At 37.9% G+C, this 6,666-nt stretch overlaps 1 pseudogene across 1 annotated transcript in view; it reads right to left on the minus strand.

Annotated features, from left to right (window-relative positions):
* Positions 1 to 6,206, minus strand: part of LOC129091516 (latent-transforming growth factor beta-binding protein 1-like) — a 46,350-nt pseudogene extending 40,144 nt beyond the window's left edge. Inside the window, exons 1-2 of the transcript XR_008531223.1 lie at positions 6,180 to 6,206; positions 2,526 to 2,767 (exon numbers count right to left, since the gene is read on the minus strand). The product of XR_008531223.1 is annotated as a latent-transforming growth factor beta-binding protein 1-like (transcript). The remainder of the gene's footprint in view (positions 1 to 2,525; positions 2,768 to 6,179) is intronic.
* Positions 6,207 to 6,666: the final 460 nt, after the last annotated feature.

Genomic DNA, 6,666 nt, shown 5'->3' on the forward strand with positions numbered 1-6,666 from the left:
TTGTTTACTGATTTGAAGTTTGTTGCATATTTATTCTCATTATTATTATTATTATCATCCCAACATCTTCCTTGATGTTTTGGTTCATTTTGTGAACAAATTAAAAATAATAAGTTCAATGAAATCTGAAGTAAAGAGTTAAAAATGAATCATTCTTTGCTGCGTTTAATGTACAGTTAATTTATATAAGAGGCCCTCAGAGGCCCCAACACTGAGGGGGCCGAGGTGTTTAGGTGGAATAGAGGCTGCTTGTTTCTGCTGCTGTTCGTCTATGAGCTCATGTCCTGACTGACACACACACACACACACACACACACACACACACACACACACACACACACACACACACACACACACACACACACACACACACACACACACACACACACAGAAACACACTGTTCACATTATATCAGCAGCTCCATCATCACACACTCTGAAGTAACATGTTTGTTTCTTAAAGGTGGAATTAGAGTGACTGATGTCATTCCTCCTGCATCCAGTGACGTCGTTCAAGAGCTACAGACAGCTGCTTCAGGTTTGGTAGCTTCGGGGCTCAATGCTGCTCAAAAACTTAAAGACTTAAAGAAAGCGAAAAAGGCATCCCAAAAAAAACATATGGACGAGGTTACATTTCAGGATATTCGCCATGTTCAGAAGAGGACAAGGTCGGTGGATATCAAACACCAACTAGTGGAGTTTTTGTTTAAATTTGTACTCAAAAAAAGAAACTTAAAGCTGCATTCTCTCTGCTGTCCACCAGGGGGCGACTCCTCTGGTTGTATAGAAGTCTATGAGAAAATGACTCTACTTCTCTCTTGATTTATTCCCTCAGTAAACATTGTAAACATGAGTTTATGGTCTCAATCTCTAGTTTCAAGTCTTCTTCAATACAGCATGATGTTCATTTAGTAAATGATGCTCCATTTAGAGTCAAACAGACCATAAAGCAGGGGATGCTTTAGGGCGGGGCTACACACTGATTGACAGGTCCACACCAGAGACGTATACGGCGTCTCTACCTCACTCCTGCTAAAGAAACATGGCGACGGGGAAAACGACAAACTCGATGCTTCAAAACATCGGTCCACAAACCAATGAGTGACGTCATGACTACGTCCACTTCTTATACGGGTCAACAGAGCAGAACTCTACTGCGTTTCTTTATTGTCGTTACACTGCATCATCTCACTGCATATGAAGGTAAAAATGAGAAAAGTTATTTCGTCTTTTCTGTCTCTAAAGACCGTGTGAGGAGGTGAAGCTTAGACCCGTCACGTCACCTTTAGAAATGATTCATAACCGATCGATCAATAACCTCCATCTTTACTTTCCCCCCTTGAACGTCAGTTTTGTACTAAAGCATTGGTTTCTCTCCACAATAGCAGGAACTGTTTACGGTGTAATGGCAGTGATCGGCCCTCAGCGCTGCATTAACACTCCTCTTATCTGGAGCTCACACACTGGCATTCCAGCTCCGTTGAATCACAGTGAGCCTGTTTTTCCAGCAGCGTACGTCTGGCAGCTCCACACTGCTTATCTCACTGAATAATGAGCGCGCTGGTGTTATGTGTGTTAAATACACTCACGCTAACTTGTCCAAACATGAGGCCGCCTGATTATAAGGTCTGCTCTCCTATCTTTAGATGAACATTACACACAGTGAATAAACACGTCACACTGACATGTTGAGAAGTCAAACATAACACTATTAATACTTATTTAGATGTTGAAGCATTTAGGAACAGGCTAACCAGGCTAAAAACAGAGCTAACATGCTAACACAATGGACGCTTGTGTTGTGTGACTGTTAAATTCACAATCAAAGTGTAATAAGGCAGAAATTTAAACAATTTAGCAAACAAACAGATGTCACTGCCATTCATTTCTCTTCATTGACCTGAAACGATCCTGACGTCTCTCATTGGTTTGTGGATGTTTTGAAGCCTTGGGTTTGACGTTTTGGCTGCTGCCATCTTGTTTTTCTGCAACCAGTGAACAGGAAGTGACCATATATGGACTGAGGAGGAGTGACGTAGAGACGGCGTATACGTCTCTGGTGTGGACCTGTCAATCAGTGTGTAGCCCCGCCCTAAAGCATCCCCTGCTTTATGGTCTGTTTGACTCTAAATGGAGCATCATTTACTAAATGAACATCATGCTGTATTGAAGAAGACTTGAAACTAGAGATTGAGACCATAAACTCATGTTTACAATGTTTACTGAGGGAATAAATCAAGAGAGAAGTAGAGTCATTTTCTCATAGACTTCTATACAACCAGAGGAGTCGCCCCCTGGTGGACAGCAGAGAGAATGCAGCTTTAAGTTGCTTTACAGAATCAGAGGTTGCTGTGTGTGTTATAAATGTGTGTGTGTGTGTGTGTGTGTGTGTGTGTGTGTGTGTGTGTGTGTGTGTTATAAATGTGTGTGTGTGTGTGTGTGTTATAAATGTGAGTGTGTTATAAAATGTGTGTGTGTGTGTGTGTGTGTGTTATAAATGTGTGTGTGTGTGTGTTATAACTGACCTGATGGAGCGGTGACGTAGACGGTGTACTGTCCCTTCTGAGAGTAGAAAGTCTTCACGCTGGTTTCTCCTGAGGACGATGATGAAGATGAAGATGAAGATGAGGAGTCAGGAGAGGAGGTCACAGTCAGGAATTTCTTCTTCTCCTTCTCGATGTGCTTCATCAGCAGGGCGGCCATCTTGTCTCCTCTTCCTCCCCGGGACAGAGTCTTCCTCAGCAGCACGGCCTGGGCCTCCCTCAGACTGTTGGTCCACAGATACACTAAGTATACACAGCAGTACTCATGTACATGGTGCTACACACACCTTCTGTGGATTCTGTGTAAAACCGCTTCATGAAACTTTTGACCTTTTAATTCATTTGATGTATTTTTACACTGAAAATAATTAGTTCATATAAATGCTGAGCAGACAGGTTGTTACTGAGTTACTTAGTTAATTAATGTGTGACCTGGTGTGTTAACTTTATGTTAGTTACTTTAATATTTAATTAGTTACTTTGTTAGTTAGTTTGTAAATTAAATTGTTACCAGGTTAGTTTGTTGTTTTCTTAATGCTATTGTTACTTAGTTACTTAATTACTTTGTTATTTATTTAGTTACTTTGTTACTTAATTACTTTGATATTTATTTAGTTACTTTGATGGGAGACGGTCTTTTTATTAAAGATATGAATGTTTTGAAAAGGTGGAGTCTTAATCTTCATCATCCATAAACACTAAAGTTGTACAAATGTAACCTTCATAAATATATGAGCAAGTTGTGTTCAATAGATCCAGGATCATTTTCTCCTCCGTCTACAGTATCATGCTTGGCATCGCTGTTAACTAGAAAGTCTTGGCTTTTTAAAGCACCTGAACGCACCATGAATCAAAACACACAGCATCTGCTCATATCTGTTTAACATCTTAATGTCCCACCGTCCCATAAACACAGATCCATCTCACAGAACATCACTGAACTCAAACGTTACAGCTGCTGCTTGTTAAGACAAACCTTTTTATTATTGAGTTACACAACGAGGGGGGGGCGATGGAGAGAGAGAACGTTTGGACAGAACGTTCCAGCGTTCAGCTTCAAAATATGACATCAGCTTTTTACAGAATGAACCCGAACATATCACACTTTTAATGGCTGTTATTGATTTAATGGCTGTTATTGATTTAATGGCTGTTATTGATTTAATGGCTGTTATTGATTTAATGGCTGTTATTGATAGGACATGAAATACCTCATATATTAGAGTGTCATGAAATTTTTAATCATTTCTATCTACGGTTTTATTAACTCGTATTAAAGTGTAGCAGACAGAATATTTTGTCTTGCCGAGGGTGGTAAAACACCTGGATATAAAGTGTAGCATACAGAATATTTTGTCTTATATATAGGTGGTAAAACACCTGGATATATACATATGTACATATATATATATATATATATACATATATACATATATATATATATACATATATATATATATATATATATATATATATACATATATACATATACTATACATATATATATATATATACATATATATATATATATATATATATATACATATATACATATATATATATATATATATATATATACATATATACATATATACATATACTATACATATATACATATACTATACATATATATATATATATATATACATATATATATATACATATATATATATATATATATATATATATACATATATATATATACATATATATATATATATATATACATATATATATATACATATATATATATATATATATACATATATATATATATATATATGTATATATACATATAATATACATATATGTATATATATATTATATATGCAGCATATATATATGTTTATATATATATATATATATATATATATATATATATGTGTATATATATGTATAGTATATGTATATATATGTATATATACATATACTATACATATATATACATATATATATATACATATATACATATACTATACATATATATACATATATACATACATACACACACACACACTCTCCAGTACACATACTACATACTAAGTCTGCCAGAAAAAGATGAAGTATTTCCCAATACATGGAATGTTAAAATACCAGGATGTTCCACTGCATCCTGTTGTATTTTGCAGCATGAAACCATCATGCTTTTCTATTCTGACCCACAATCCTTTGCGCAGCGGATAAATGAGCAAGAAGGTCAAAGGTCAAGGTGCCTTGTTATGATGAAGTAGTTTGTCCCGACTGAACGCGTACTACATGAAACAGTGCGTACTTTGTGAGTGTGTAGTAAAAGTAAAAAGTATAAAGCGGTTTTGAAGCAGCTCCAGTCTTCCCACAGTCCGTCCTGACCCCGCCTCTGACCCCTGACCTACACGATCTTTGACCTCTGACTCTGGGGTCATGTTCATTGTTTACACAAACTCTCCAGATCGTCCTCTCAGAGACGAGGACGCAGGACGCTTCACGTCCTCCAGACTCAAACATACGGATCCATGGAGCACTGAGGGTCAGAGGAAGTACTCTCATACTTTACTGCAGTAAAAGTACTAATATCACACTCCTACTCTCTCCTCTCCTCCTCTCCTCTACTCTCTCTCTCTCTCTCTCCTCTCCTTGTCTCCTCTCCTCCTCTCCTCTCCTTGTCTCTCTCTCTCTCTCCTCTCCTTCTCTCTCTCCTTGTCTCCCTGTCTCCTCTCCTCCTCTCTCCTTGTCTCCTCTCCACTACTAGTTTAATTAGTTAAAGTGAAAGTATTTATGGATCAGTAAAATGTTTTATTATCATAATATTTATAATATCTGTTATATTTCTGCTGTATGTAGTACTGTGTACAGTAAAGTATTTACAGTGTGTATTATCTGGTGAGGAGCGCCACCTGCTGTCTGAGGAGAAAAATACTTTTCTTGTGGTAATTTGTTTTGTTGCTGTTTTCATTCTTAACACTTTAGATTTAATTGTTAAGATAAATGAAAACATTAAAATAACAAACGGTCAAAACGTAAATTCATTCATAATAATGTTTGAACGTATTTAAATAGACAAGTGGAGGAGATGACAGATAATGAATGTGACCTCTGATGTTTCCTGTTTTAAAGATAAATGAAGTCAACAAGGAAGAACTACACTGTGAAGTGTACTAGATGTATAAATACTGTATGGAGGTACTAAAGTAAAGTACTAGATGTATAAATACTGTATGGAGGTACTAAAGTAAAGTACTAGATGTATAAATACTGTATGGAGGTACAGATAAAGTACTAGATGTATAAATACTGTATGGAGATGTATAAATAACTAGATGTATGTATGGAGGTACTAAAGTAAAGTACTAGATGTATAAATACTGTATGGAGGTACTAAAGTAAAGTACTAGATGTATAAATACTGTATGGAGGTACTAAAGTAAAGTACTAGATGTATAAATACTGTATGGAGGTACTAAAGTAAAGTACTAGATGTATAAATACTGTATGGAGGTACTAAAGTAAAGTACTAGATGTATAAATACTGTATGGAGGTACTAAAGTAAAGTACTAGATGTATAAATACTGTATGGAGGTACTAAAGTAAAGTACCTCACTTTGATAAGGATTGTGGATAATAGAAAGGATAAGAGGAGGAGAGAGGAGTCATGTTACCTCAGCGACTGTGTCTTCACCTCCTCCTCCTCCTCCTCCTCCTCCTCCTCCCCCGTCCAGCAGCGTCCTCCACAGCGTCCTGTCTCCTTGGTCCCGGATTTAAATCCAGATTTGTGTTTTTAGAGAACGCTGATCTGTCCTCCATTGATCCCTTCTCTTCTGTGTGAGTCTGAGACCAGGGAGGAGATCTAGAGGAGTGTGACGGTTCCTCTTCCTGGTCTGGAGCTCTGAACCCTGGAGGTCTGGCCCTGACCTCCTCCTCCTCCTCCTCCTCAGCATCCTCCTCCTTGTTGAGGGTCTCTGGTGGATCCGGGGCTCCTGGTTCAGGTCTGCTGGTTGTCATAGCAGCTGGCGTTACCGTGGAGGGCGGAGCAGGAGGGCTGATGGGAGATTTGAGGAGACGGACGGCGGTGAGCGAGGACAACTCACAGCGGTAACCATGGAAACCACGACGACACACACAGCGGTTAGACGGCCGGCACAACGA

The sequence above is a fragment of the Anoplopoma fimbria genome, chromosome 1, assembly GCF_027596085.1.
Source record: "Anoplopoma fimbria isolate UVic2021 breed Golden Eagle Sablefish chromosome 1, Afim_UVic_2022, whole genome shotgun sequence".
Lineage (NCBI taxonomy): Eukaryota > Metazoa > Chordata > Actinopteri > Perciformes > Anoplopomatidae > Anoplopoma > Anoplopoma fimbria.